We start from the raw sequence: 14830 nt of genomic DNA on the forward strand, positions 1-14830 counted from the left end.
CACCCTTCTTCATGACACCTCTGCAGAAGCACAGAAGGCCAGCATTTCCATGGCATCTTGACAAAAGTTCAGCTAGTAAAGTGACAAGATTCTTCCCAAATCACCTTTAAAATTCTCCCTTTGAAAGTCTACTCAAGCTTTGGGTGCCATGCCTCATTTTCTTTTATTTGATCTGTTACAGCAATGCTTCTCTTCCCTTTACCTCTCCCTGGGAAAGCACAGCAAACACCCTATTGCTAAATATTGGGAACTCTTCTGACTTTTGCTCTGGATTTTTTCCTTTTAGCTTTCCCCAATAATAAGGTCATCATTTGCTCTCTGCAGGTGAGATTCAGGGCTTCCCCCCAGGACTCTCACTATGGATGCAGCCATCAACCCCTTGCTCCCGTGAGTGATGTGTGTGAAACTGCTGAGTACATTAGCAAATTAGCAGACAGAGGTGGAAGAAATGCTATAAATTATGTAAATTTAAAAGCCACACCACATTAAAGGTTAATCTACAAAGGCAGTATACCTGGCAAGTGGGGAGCACTGCTCAGCTAGCTCCAAAAAGGCTGCTTAGTGACAAGAAATGTTATAGGCAACATTTCAAGAGGATAAGTGAGGCAACAGGACTGGTCCCATCCACAGTGACTGAGAGACTACTTCTTATTTTTGATATAAACTTGGCAACAGGGGTATTTTCAAAACAATCTATTTGTATCAGGGAAAAAGGGCAAAAAATGTGATGGAACAAAGCCAATAACTTAAAAATAATTTGAAGAAATTAATTAGGCTTATGTGCAAGGAAACATGTGATACACTTTCTAGCGAGGAAGTGAAAGGTAATGCAGCAGGGTCAGAAAATAATTATAAGCCTGTCAAAAGATATTGATTATAGTGAGAACTTAAAGTTGATTGTAGATAATATACTAAAATATTGTGTTATTTATCAGAGAAGAGGAAGTCCAGGAACATTTTCAAGAACATATTGACAGAAATATGTGAAATGTAAAAAGGTGAAAGGAAAGTAGGCTGATGCTCATTTATTAATATTGATTTGAATTATAGTGGCAACTTTATGTATCAGTCAAGTTCAGGATCCCATTCTGCTAGGCACCTTATCAACACACAGTAAGAGGCATTTCATAATCTAAATAGACAGGAGAAACAAAAAAGATAGGAGAAAAGAATTGCTGTCCCAAATGACAGACATGTGAAAATAGTAAAGCTTGAGCTGTTTGGAAAATGTGACCTTTTAATTAAAAATACCCCTGAAAATGAAAAATATTGTAATTTTGTCACAAATCTCATGGGAAATTTTGAGTTGCAGTTAAAAAGCCCTGGTGTTTATAGTTTCAATAAATAAATAAAAATCCTGCATGTCTATTTTCCTTCTCCACCCAACCAAGAAAAGATTTTTCAAAGAAAGCACATGCACCTATTCCTTAATGTGCACATTAGTTTTACTGCAAATCAAGCTTCCCAAGTTCTAGAAACACTAATTTGGAAAAAAAAGCCAGCTTACATGAAGTTATTTGGTGATCATGCAACAGAAAGCACAACAAGGGCTTGGACACTGTTCTCTTTCGCACGAGTATAACCACAAGGAAATTCTTTTTAGAGACAGGAAAAAAGGCTGCTTAAGAATACAGGGCTTCTCTAACACAGGAAGCAGTGAGCTATTATGGTTTTGCTTTGCCCTACTTACCACTTTCTAAAGCCCCATGTACATTTAGTTCACGGTGGCTTACAGCACTTTAAAAAGTGGAAGAAGTTGCCCAGTGCTCAGTGTGCCCTAAAAATGCCCGTGTGAGAAGTAAGGAGCTATAAATTCAAACCTTGCTTTACTGTACACTAGATTCTCTGGTTAGACAAGCCCACAGAACATTACAGTTATTTTAGCATTATGGGGAAACAAAATAGACACCATTAACATTTTATGAGCAATTTTGGTCCTGGAAATTTAAGACACTCAGCAGAGATTGAATTGGTAGAGCTGCAGCCACAACAAAAAATAAGGGTTCAAGGCTCAGGGAATGCGAGTCAAGGGAAAGACCAGCTAGTCATAGGGGATTATCACAGAAAACAGAGAGAAACTCTTCACAAAGGTGACAGATTCATGCCAAAAAGTTATATGTACTATTAAATAATTTTAAAAAGTGTTTAAAGGTACAAGCTGATTCACAAGGTGGATTTTCAAAAGATCTCTAATAACTTTGTGAAGATCAGTCTTTGGCTGTGCATCTGTATTACAATATCCTTGGTGACACTCTGAATATGTTGTGGGGGAGGTAGGCAATATGATGATGGATTAGGGGATTTTATGCACAAGCACTTGCTATATTGACTCTTAAAATCTTGCCTGTTGCTAAAGAGAACTAAATAATGCTTATTCTTTCATTGCATTCATTCTCTATAAGCCTGTGTGGGAAAAGCTGCAAATCATTTGTGTGTCAGATCTCACTTTTAGCTTAACAAATAAAAAATACATATTTACACCTACAGACTTATTCTTCTGTGTATTGCGGAAAGGAACATGAAGAATAGGGGCACACAGGGGACCAGCAAACAGTGGTATGCTAAATATATTCAGCTGCTTGTGCCAGTTGTTTTGATGCAGTAAGTCATCCTGAAATGTCTCTGTATTCAAAATGATATTTCATGATCCCAGACAAGAAGGCAAGAGCTCACCAGAGGATGACATTATGGGAGCAGAGCAAAGTTGAGCACCTTGAAGCAATCTTCTCCATCTGTGCAAGAATTATTCATTCTGTCTGCCTCCTCAGGAGAAGAGAGAACCTGCACTGCCCAAAAGACCATTGCAGCCTGCATGGCTCAAATCCTCAGAGGATGCAATAATGTGCATAGAACACCAAAAAGCACAATCAGCCTCTGGAATTGGTATTTTGGAGGACAAACAACGTGGAAGAAACTCTGTTCCCCAAGAAACTGCAAATTCAGAACAAAAAGCCCATCACAAGCAGAGCATTATAACTTCCTCAGTGTGCTAAGGCCAATTTGTGAAGCAGCTTGCTTATTTTTATCATCATATAATGAACTTGGCTATAGCTGACATGCACAAGGATTAGTACTTATTTATTTTGATTTAGAAAAGTGTTTGGCATTTAGTCAATAGTTTCCTTATCCCAAGCTCTGGACATTTCCAATTTATATCCTCATTTAAAAAATAAAATCATACATATAGTAGGAGAGCAGATTGTTCACTCTTCATGAATAAATAAAAGTGGTGCATGTTATATTACAGTAAAGCCTCAGTTCCTGCAGGTTGCAGCTTATTGCAAGAGTAGATTCATACACAATAAGGCAAAAGTGCAAAACTTATTCTTAACAGAAAACAGGTCAAAATAGTTTCTTTAGTGTTGAGCCATGCCTAAGCGGGATTTTCTGCCACAAGATGGTCCCTTCACATGCATCCTTCAACAAATCTGAATTCAGGAAGGCACACATGAAGAGACCACCTGTAGGCAGGATAAAACTACTCACTGTTATCAGCGAAGAATTCAAGTCACAGCACCAAACTCACCTCCAAGCTGACCTAAGTGGGTAACGGAAATCTTCTGGGATCCAGATACAGCAAGAAATGCATTAATGATATCATTCGTACTCATGAGACATACAATGACCTTGTAATTACTGACTTCACTCTCCAGTAACTTCTCATCAGCTTCAGGACTACTACTTAAACTCCCCAACCTTTGACTTTAGCTCTGCAGTAACTTTTATTGTACCTGAGTATTCCATTTTTTTTGTTAGGAAAGGATAAACACAGCTGCAGTCACAAGTTAAACCTTTCTCTTTCTCTTCAGTATTTCTCCTGCAACTCTTGTCTTTTGAATGATAAACCCACAAATATGCAAGGAAGCTCCTATTTTGTGTTTCCCCAGCGCTCTACAAATAATTCCCAGTCTTTCCTGTTTTTGAAGATACTGTTTTCCAAACAGCAACTTATTGCCTAGATATTGTCTTTAATTACACGTAACCTCCATTCACAGCAGAAAACTAGTTTGAGTAGTGCAATAGCTACAGAACTCAGCTCAAAGACTGGGCTAGGCCAACAGGAAAAGGCATAAAGCTAAAGAATTTGGAGGCAAAATTAATCAAGGATATCATTATTGGTGCTGATCAGAAGAAATTAGTCTTGCAACTATTTCACCATTATTTCTCACTGCATCTTTGTCTCCCAGAGACCCTGCAAAGAAGTGTTCCCATGGCTGCCCCTTCTAGCCAAAAGCTGCAGATGGATCTATGGGAAATCATTTTCCACATAAGTAGGTTGTAATAAAAGTAAAAATGATCCAAATCACCAGAGCTGAAAAGCGCAATATGCTTCATTGTTTGATAGTTATACATATTTTTATTAGGCTTGGATCAATTTTTGGATATTTTGGATATGCTGGAGTATGCCAAAATGGGTTTAAAAAAAATCACGTAGTACCTAACTTAAGACAGACTCCCTGGGACCACTAGGATTCCTTGGCTGAAATCATCTCATGCAACAGTAAGATTGTTCACAGATGGAGGTGACTGAGTGGCTCTTTAAAATAATTTCTTCCTGAACCCTGCTCTTTTCTAGAAATACATGTACTTCTTTTCTTATTGTAATGGTTCCCGCATCTGGAATTTGGGGTAACAGTAAGATTATTGGGAGTCACCAGATGGTGCTATTGTACATTGTCTAGTTCTGTTCCTCTGATTATTGAGGAGATCTCCTCTCATGAAATAGCAAGCATCAGATGTGCAGTTTCTACCAAAACCACCAGCAGAGCTTGTTTCTTGCCTGACCTTCCCTAATTTTAATTAGTGTGCAATCTATGAGCCTTCTTGGTCTCCATGTAGAAGGAAACAACATATTCACAAAGCCAGAAGATCTGCAGAGAAGCAACCTTGCTCAAGTAATGGCCAGTGTTACAAATTGACCAGTGAGGCCAAAGTGATGAATTGCTTATAAAATCTTCAGAAAGTATAAGAGAATTTCTGTAGAAGAGCTAACCATGGACCAATAAGATCTATTAGGGTTCTCTAACCCTAATAAAAATAAAAAAGGACAAGATGAGAAGATGTTTAGATCTGTGCAATGCTTGGATATTTCTGCCAGCTGAAATAGCTGTGTACCTATTGTAAAAGGACTGAAAAAATATCAACCTGAAAACCAACCTCATGCTTGCATGCTGCTCATTTCTTTGTAAAGAATAAGGAGCAAGACAACCTATAGTCTATAACCACATATTTGCTGACTTAGGCTAATGTATTTTTTTGGTGAGGAAAAAGTGGTCTGGGATAAATCACCTACAAATAGGGAAGGAAAAGCTGCTAAACTTGATTAAACTCCATAGCATTAAAACCCATGCACCCGCATCAACTCAGGCCAAAGTCATATCTGGTGGTAGGTGTTTGAAAAAGCATTGCCTCTCCAGGCTCTTGGGTAACCACAGAACCATAAAATCAGATATATGCCAACAAAATCTGGCATTAATAAGAAGCAGCATTGAACTCTTTAGTCAACACTCCTGGCATGTACCGTACTTCACACTGGTTCCTTACTGCTCCAGATTTAGTCGACAAATGCAGCTTCCAGACATGGTCAGTGTCACCACTAGGCACATTTAGATCCCCATGGTCCTTTCCAAAATGAAAAGTCAATTTTGTCTATTCATGTCATTAAGTTTATGATCTAAAAAAACTTGTCATAAAAGCAACAAGTCAGAAGCCACTTCACCTTCTGCTGCAGATTTGGATTAGGCAGGATTCTCAAGACAGAGCAATGAGATTTTTAAACCATCCAAAACACCAGCAGCATTCGGTTATAATCAAATGTCACACTTGAAAGGCTAATGTCATGTGGCACACTTTCCTGCTTCTGCTTTTGCATCATCACCCAAGTAATTCAGTGCAGAAGAGAGCACAGTATAAAGCTGGAACTTTGCAGCAACTCTTTGTAATTGTTTTTAAGTGTTGAAACAGCATCCTGTCTAAATTGGAATCCTGTTTCATTATTTTCTTCCTTCTTCAACTGATCTATGATTAAACCTATCTCTTCTTAGCTTCCCATGCTTAAAAGCTGTTTTTCAGGAAGTTCTTCCACAAATAGTGTTCTCTAAGGCTGACAGCACCCTGGCACATTATAACTCCATGCTTTGAAAAGGTGTTATACAGATATACAAAGAAGTTTCCCAAGGAGCACGCGATGTGATTGCCTACTGCAGAGCACAGCTTTTATCACTTTTGAATTAGTCAATTCACTTATTTAGTAAACTCCATTAAATCTTGACATGTGTAGATGTCTTCAAGACTCCTTCTGCTGAGTTTACCAGCTCCATTCACATCTGTGACTTCAATCTAATCGTAAGGTTTTTTCCTCTTATTGCTTGAAGCTTGATTGTATATCATTATTTTTTAGGACACTTAGCATGCTTAGTAACATTTGATGGCTATTATTTTATCCTTCACTTTCAGGGATCAAGAGACTAAAAGTATTTATTATATTACTCCTTCCATTAAGTATTCTTCATTTTTTCCTGTGTATCCCATTCCTCCAAGCTAGCAGACTTGTTCAGGGCCCAGTTCAATGTATCCTACTAAATTAACTACTTAAATTCTGCTCACCAGTGAGGCTAATCAGGGGAACACAGATTTTAACAGCTGAATCAGTGTTCCCATAAGCACTCTTCCAAAAATAAAGCAGTATTTTAGTTCGTACATTCTGGTCTGGAGGTTTATTTTAATATCTCTTTACTTTTAAAGGACAAAATAGAAGATGAACAAAAATACATAATATTTTAAAAAAACTTTGGCACAAAATCCTAGTACCTCTCTTGAGTAGGTACTGGAGCATGGAGCCAATAATTTAAGGTACATATTTTAACATTAAATATCCATGTTATAGCACCCTGTATGTGCTACATAGGCTCAGCCTGCCCATGTCCTGCTCTTCCATAGGGACAGACCGCAAGAGCTGATGCTGCCTCCTCTCCTTCCCAAAGAGATGACAACTTCCACCAACACCCAGACTGGTGCTGCAGGCACCTACTCCAACATCCCCACCACCTCACTCGTTTTGCTCTGCACCCTCCCTTTCTTCAGCAGATTTTAAGTTTGCTAGGAATGAATTCATACCTGCGTCAGAGGGCTGCAACAGCAGCCATAAACTGACAGCTACAAAAGAACACGAACAAAACTGCTCTCATATGATCTTTCCCCAAGTGCTTTTCCAGCTTCCAACTACTTGCAGCTCAGGGGATTTCCTGATCTGATGTTGTTAACTGCAGCATAAGGGAAAAAAATGGAATTGTGGAGCTCACTGGGGCTTCTTTGATCTATTGACTTGTCTGTGCTGGGTTCAGCTTAAAGCATAACATGCCCAAAGCTGCTCTTAACATCTGCTGGTCGACTGCAGCTCCCAGGAGAGCGCAGACCTGCTGAGACCGGCTGCCTGGCATGTTGGAGAATATGCTGTGCTAGTTTTTAGCAGGCATGGCCATAGGATTTGCTAGATTTACTGAAGTCCTATTTTGATTTAGGAAGAAATAGAGAATTAAATACTCAGACGTGGGTCATTCCTGCAGCACTCCATTCCTCAAGGCTAAGTGCTGTCCTCTTGCATCAACAAAAACAAATTTCCAACCTGCAGTCCACCATGTGAGCAGCTGACAAGGGAGCTCAGTAGCAGTGCCTTGGAATGCATGATCTGATTTTTACTTGGAAATGCTTAATCAAAATAAAAAAACTATGATTTTATGGATGCAACCAGACCAAGGCAACAAAACATGAGCACATTCTGTTGTTGTGCTAGAGAATCCCAGTATCACTATTTCAAGAGGAAATTGTTTTACTTCAGAGCTCAATCTAGCAAAAAAAAGCATAGAATACCCTTTTCCAGGAAAACTGCACGCATTAAAAGCTAAGCTCAAAACAGAAATCATGACTGAGCAGGAGGCAAGGCAGCCAATCCCAAGGGAAAAAGCAAAAGGAACCTTTTTATCCTCCTCATATTCACACAGGCTTAATGAATTTTACATAAGAAAGATACAAAATTGAAGACAAACAATGAAATACAGAGAGATCTCAAGATACATGATGAAGCAAGAACTTATGCATAATATACAATATTTCAAAGGTATGTAAAAAAGACAGTGTAAGAATCCAATTGTTTTGGTAGACACAGTGCAGTTTGTTTGAAAAGTTTTCCACCATAGGGAGCCAGGAGCTGAAGGCGCATCAGGTGCATTGAAATCCCTAGCTCCAAAGGAACAGGAAGGACTGAAGGGTTTAGGGGACTTCTGCATCACCTTACATTTTTAAGAATTGTTTTAACAGTTTGCTAGTAATTTTCTCTAGAAATACCTACATAGCTCATTACAATGCTTAGCTACTTTAAAGATAATTAATGACCTACTACAATTCAGCCTTGCTGAATTTAGCCATTCTGTGAGACACCATGAGCTTAGATCTAAAGTAATTACGTAACTGCTATTTCTTAATCCTCCTGTTCATCATAACATCCTAGACTAAAGCAAAGAACCAGGTAACTCTCAGACTGAAAATAATTTTAAAAACCTGTCTGCAAATCATTTAAGGAATACTGAATTTTCATTTTTTCCTCTGTTACATCAAAAGGGCTTCACTATCTAAGTCACACCTAGATCTGCAATTTTCTTCTGAGGCTACACAGTACCAGACAACTTTGCCACAAAAAAGCCTGGTAGATCTAGAAAATTCCAAGAGAAAGAGAAAACCAGAAAACTTCCTAGTGTAAATCCTACTTTTCACAATTGAGTAAACTTGCTATTGAGGAGGATATCACTATTTTGAAATGGTCGCCAATGATATTATTTATCTGCCAATGATAAGGAGACCTATCTTCAAATCAGTTTTTGAAACCAAACATGTAAGTCTAATCACTTTATTTCCATGCTTAACAGGTGCTGATACCAGAGGGAAAACACTAAATAGCGTATCATACCCTTGAGAAGCATGCAAGATATTTATCTACCTAAAAGCCATGACATAGTTGCATAAAGAAAAGGTTGTGAATATAAATGGAGAGGAAATAACATCAGGCTGGAGGGTGAAATCCTGATGCTGCTGACATCTTCGGCATTTTAAGTTCAGTGTGACAAGGATGTTGCACCACATGCCCTCATCTTGCCTTCCTAAGGATGCCCTAAGGGCAGGATGCCCACAATGTTCTTCAAGGTCTGAGTCCTCATGAATGGGTCTTTCCAAGGTCTTTTCTCCTACAACTCTGTCTTCCTGCTGTAGTGGTAGGACAAAATCTCAGCATTGCACCCTGATTTTAACCAAAGCCAGTCTTGCATTCTGCAGTGCCTGGGAAAGATGCAGTTCCGGGTCCAAGGGCTTTGCATTGGCACAACCACAGCAGGTGAAATACGAGCCAGTACAAATAAAGCAGCTGAAAATAACAGGAAACAGAGCTGTGTGTGACCCTACAGCAGGCATAATACACGTGGATACGTCCAAAACCAGGCTTAACTGCTGCTCTGGCTGTACGTGTCAGCTCTCCTGTGCATGTAGATATTCAAAGACTGACACATTCCCCTTCTCTGTCTCTCTCAACTGCTTTATTCACCCTAAAACACACTTACACATCTGCTGTTCCTCTGTGAAAAGATGAAAGACTAAGCTGGCTTCCACCTGGATAAGAATGGCAAAGTGTGCTGCCTGTAAGTAAGCTCTGTATCCATGGCAGAATACTCAAAATGACCCTTGTATCATAGAAAGGGATTTAAGAAAGAAATCCATAACTGTAGGAATTAAGAGCATCTCTGTCACATTTGAATTTCCTAGCTGATATTTGGTTGGGCTTGAGGAACTGTCATGCAATAAACCCATTAAAATTCTGTTGGTAATTTATTTCTATGGTATTAACTTTCCCATAACTCATGATGGCTATCTTGAGTTTGGATACTTTTTATGAAATTCTGACAGTGATAACTTGCTTTCTGTCATGTGTTTCCTGTGGAAATGTTATTTTCTTAACATATAGAAGAAAAAGTAATTTTAAAATAAATTTGCATAGTGAATCTTTAAACAGAGACTTTGACTTTGTACCATTGATTTTTTCCATTTATTTGATTATTCTGATTTGTATTTCTGGGCAGAATTCTGTAAAATAGAACCTTGGAACTATACATCCCACTGCCAAAACAAATTCTCATACTCCTGGATCCATTCATTTCTTAGACAATAGATGAGGTCAGAAGGGAAACAAGGAGTCCTTCCCTTCATACTGACAAGCCACTAACAAGCTACCATGCATCATATTCTGCTCCAGCAGAGCTGCAGTTGCTTCCAGCACACCTGTATTTGGGCCAGACACAATTACGCTTATGGAGGAAGGGAATAGGAGCAGTGTCAAAATGAGGAGGGAGATGCCCATGCAGGGAAGGGAAATGCCAAGTATAGACTTTTTACATTAAATGGTGATTTGGCTTCAGCTTTGTGCAATAACAGAAGAAACTCCCAGGTTCCCCAGGAAAGCTGACTGGTTCTTTCAATAGGCAGAAGGGCCAGAGCCTAAGGCTCTTAACAAGCAGTCCAATTTTTAGCTTAGCATTTGACCACCTTTCTGATCCTAAACAGGTCATGATGCCTCCCTGAACCTCACTTTTCACTACAGAAATATTTCACCTGTACAGCTGAGGTAACATTAATGAGGTAACTTAGTATTTCTGAATATGAAGTTAAAAGAGGGCCAAAATTCAACGACATGGGCAGGTTGTACAATTGAATTACTGTGAAATACCACAAAAGCAAAATACTCAGGAGCTTCACAGTGGGGCAAGCTGACATTGCAAGCTCAATTGCTGTCATTGACCTATAGGCATGGGAACCTTAGCCCATGTGCAAAAACACCTGCCTGTAATCTGAAAAGCAGAGTTAGGTGCTGGAGCTCTGCTGAGGAGCAGGACATTGCACTGCATGGGCAGCAGCTTAGAGAAAGGGGTGGAGAGACCCCATTTCCATGGAGCAGGCCCTGGGGAGTACCCACCACCACAAAGCAAGGCTCTTCTACACCTCCTTCCCCAGCTTCTCTCACATGAAGGGTCAATTACAGAACAGCCCATCCCTGGCCAAAGGATAGTTACTTTTTCATTTAAAAAAAATTTAATAGTTTTTTAGTAGTAGGTTTTTTTTTGACTAGGACTAAGCAGCTTGCAGGGTGCTAAGTCAAAGAGCTGGGGTTACATGACTCCATCCTTAAATAAAAAATAATCCTTTGCAGTCATTGTACATAATATAGAGCAGTGTGGGTATTCTTTATCAGGTGATCTTATTAGGCATTTTACTAACTGATATTGATTAGTAATCTACCAGCTGGTTAAACAGCAGTTCAAGGAGTACTTACTGCTAAAATTTGTATCTAGAGGAAAAGAAAGCATAACACATATAGGCACATAAAACTGCTACAGGGAATAGTGATCTAGTACTTTAAAACTACACTATTAGAATACAGCATTGTGAATTGCTACTCCATGCTTTATAGTAACAGTTTTAGAAATAAAATGTGCTTTCTGTTAGTACTTAAAAACTCAAGAACGCAGAAAGCACTAATACAACTTTATATTTTAGGAGGTGAAGAAATGGGTCTTTCAGAGCCAAGATGGGCAGGGATTTTTTTTGTTCTGTTTTAGGGAAAGAAAAGGGTGTGGTGGTGCCTTAAGGACTTCCTGATTGACTCACTACTCACTCTTTTCATTCCTCTGTTGATTCTGAAGGGCTCCCTAATTCTTTTCAGTGAAGAATCGATCTGTTCATACTTGCCTGTTGGCAAGTATGAAAACAAAACCCATTTGCTACCCTGGAGTTTGGGCTGGCATTAAGAGAAACTACTAGACAACGACTAGACAAAGCATTCAGCAACCATCTGGAAGAAAAGAACCTGTCACAGGTTTTAGAGAAAGCTGCATTAATGCCAAACTTTCTGTTGCCAGTAACCCCTCATGTAAGAAATAGTGATTTTAGCTTGAGGTGTTATGGAGGCTCTGAATTGGGTACATAATGAAAACCTGTGGGCTACAAAACTCTTAGCGTTTTTTGAAGCCTTTTCCAAGGCATTTCAGCTGCATTAAGACAGGGGATCCCTACTCAAGCCTACTTTGGCAGAACTGCCAAGCTCAAAACTACAGTGCTTGGAAACACGCTCCTTAACTCTTCATTAAACCAGCTCCACTGCAGCCATGCAAGTCTTTACCCTCCAGAAATACAGAGCTGCAGCCAGTTGCTTTGCCTCCTCCCACAAGAGACCCCAGGCAGGGAGATCCCATTTCATTCCTACCACAGACACCAGCCCTAGCCATGGACATTTCCTACAAGCTTTTGGCAGCTCCACCAGGGTGTAGCAGGAGGATAACTTGCCAAACCCCTTGGCACAGCAGGCCAGGCTGCTTTCTTCTGCTCTCTGGCAGCTCTTGGAATAAACAGTCAGATCCCAGAGAACACTAACCAGCCTGTCGTTTCCAGCTAACAAGGACCATGTCAAACACTGCAGCTAAACTTGCTCTTTGAGGCAGCTCGCTTGCCTGAATTTCTATTCCAGTGTGCACTTGGCCCAGCTGCCCTAAAATAAGTTTGGCTATGCCAGTCCTTTGGTACAGATACTGCTCTGGTAAGGATGGGAAGTCTTGCTATTACACTCTTAAATTGAGGGTTTTTTTGCCCCCTCTGTCCTAATTTTGCCCTATCTGTCCTAATTAAAGACACACCACCCAAGATGCACTGCTGCCCACTGCTACAGCTTTTATCCAGACTCAAAGGAGTCACAAAAATAAATAAAAGCAGCTCTGGGTAGAGGCCAGGAGCACACAGGCTGCTGGCACTAAGGCAGGGAGAGCATGAAGGCCTGGGCACACACAAGAGGGAGAAGAGGCTGCCTTTAATTAAAGGCAAATAATAGCACCCAGGTCATCAACACAAGCCCCTCTTGCTGTAGGATGGCACAGAGCGAGGAATAACTAAGATGTCACTATCTAAAACTTTATATATGAAGTACCTTTTCTCTGGAAAAAGCAGAACACACTGCATGTGGCAGTTCTCTTTAAGTGTCCCCAAGCTCTTGGGTACCTCCACAAGGCCTCAGCAGGATTTTCTTTGACCAGAGTTCAAAGCCTACCTCAGACCCTACCTAAATTTAGTGTGCATCTTACATTGCTTCTTTTTCTTTAAAGAACAACAAACTTGCCCCAGAATCAGAGGCCTGGCCCCTCTCCTCTAACTACATCTTAATAACTACAGCTTCTTTTTCTTTCAGGGGAATTTAAAAGCTTGGACATACTCAAACTCTCAAGACAAACAGAGAGATACACAAAATGCAAGTCTTATTTCCTTATTAACTGAAAGCCTCCTTACTTTTCACAAAAACAAGATGTCTTGATAACTACACAAGCATCAGAGAAGTATTTACCCTGCCAAGGTCAACAAGGAAGAGCTGGGCACTTTCCTTGGGCCTTGCTGCCTGCCTGAGGTTCCCTGGGGAGCTGCCCTAGCTCTTCCCATAGCACCCTTAGAGCCCATCCTGAGCCCCTGGAGCAAAGTGCACAGACAAAGGCCTAAGCACCAGGAGACTGCAGCTCACCATGAGCCAGGTCACTCCAACAACCCTCCTTAGAGACAACAGAAACAACCCAACATACCTTAAGGACAATCACCTGAAGATAATAAGTATCCCTTCAGAAGCTGCAAACCATTACTCCCAGCCCTCCCCCTGCCTTTAATGTGGTCAGTCACCCCTCCAGGTGTTGTCAATCAGCCAATCACCCCTCCAGGTGTTGTCAGTCACCCCTCCCAGGGCCAATAAGAAGCAGCTGTTGCCCCAGAGGGCTTTCTGGAAACTGCTGGGTGCTGGACTTGCTGAGAGGACATGGTGGTTGGAAGCTGGTGAGTTGTTTTCTGCTCCCTTGTCTTAGGGCTGGCTTAGCAGAAGGGAATTGGTGTTTCTGAATGTGGAGGCAGCAGTGTGCAGTTCCCTGGGGTGTTTAGGCTGCAGATGCTTGAGGTGGGGGGAATGTAGGGAGACTGGGACTGCTTTGAGGAGTCTTGGCTTCCCTGTGCAAGGGAGGGACTACAGGCCCCAGCCTCTGAGCTGTGAACATTCTGCAGAAGACTAGATTACAGAATGCTTAAGGCTGAGATTCATCCTTTGTGATACTTGTGATGTTTTGCCCATGGAAGGGTAGGAGCCCCAAGCTGCTGGTTCCCACTTACAGGGTCTTGGGGTGACTTTGTAGCACTGCTGCTCCTTGGGCACTCTCTGCAGCTTCCAGGCATGGTGTACGAGCATGGCTTGTCTTCAAGAGGCCCCACTGCAGGTGAGCATAGCAGACCTGTGAGCACTTAGCTCCTCTCATGTTATGGCAAGTGTTGTCTCAAAGTGAATCATCTACCTCTGGGGCTGGTTTTTTTTTTATTATCATTTATATATTTTATTGCTTCTTTCTGGTGAAACAGGATGTAGGTGTGTTTGTTGCTCTAAGCTGCTACCTCTTTTTGGTTGACTTAGAAACTTAGTCTGCTCCCCTGGACCAGTTGGTAGGGTTAAGAGATAGTCTAAATCCTTGTGCTTTAATGTGGAGACCATGTATGGTGTGAGGGCTGGTGTTCCTTTGCCCAACCTCTTGCAGACCTGCATGCTGCTCTGCAAGCATCTGTGGAGCTTCTCTTAAGACTGGGAATTGCAGTGGGTGGAAAACCTGGCCCTTGAAGGAGGGAGGGGGCATTCATCACTTGCTATTTTTAGTATATGGATCTGTAAGACTTGCAATAACTCTTACTTTTATAAGTTGCTTTTCTACCTGAGAAAGGAGTTGAGAGG

General features: G+C 40.8%; 1 long non-coding RNA gene across 1 annotated transcript; it reads right to left on the reverse strand.

Annotated features, from left to right (window-relative positions):
• Positions 1-7786: 7786 nt before the first annotated feature.
• Positions 7787-13702, reverse strand: LOC112949897. Its single transcript, XR_003249899.1, has 2 exons — positions 13653-13702; positions 7787-9412 (listed from the first exon to the last, which is right to left on the reverse strand). It is a non-coding gene; the product is annotated as an uncharacterized LOC112949897 (long non-coding RNA).
• Positions 13703-14830: the final 1128 nt, after the last annotated feature.

Source organism: Nothoprocta perdicaria, unplaced genomic scaffold (genome assembly GCF_003342845.1).
Source record: "Nothoprocta perdicaria isolate Ctin4 unplaced genomic scaffold, notPer1 scaffold_30, whole genome shotgun sequence".
NCBI lineage: Eukaryota > Metazoa > Chordata > Aves > Tinamiformes > Tinamidae > Nothoprocta > Nothoprocta perdicaria.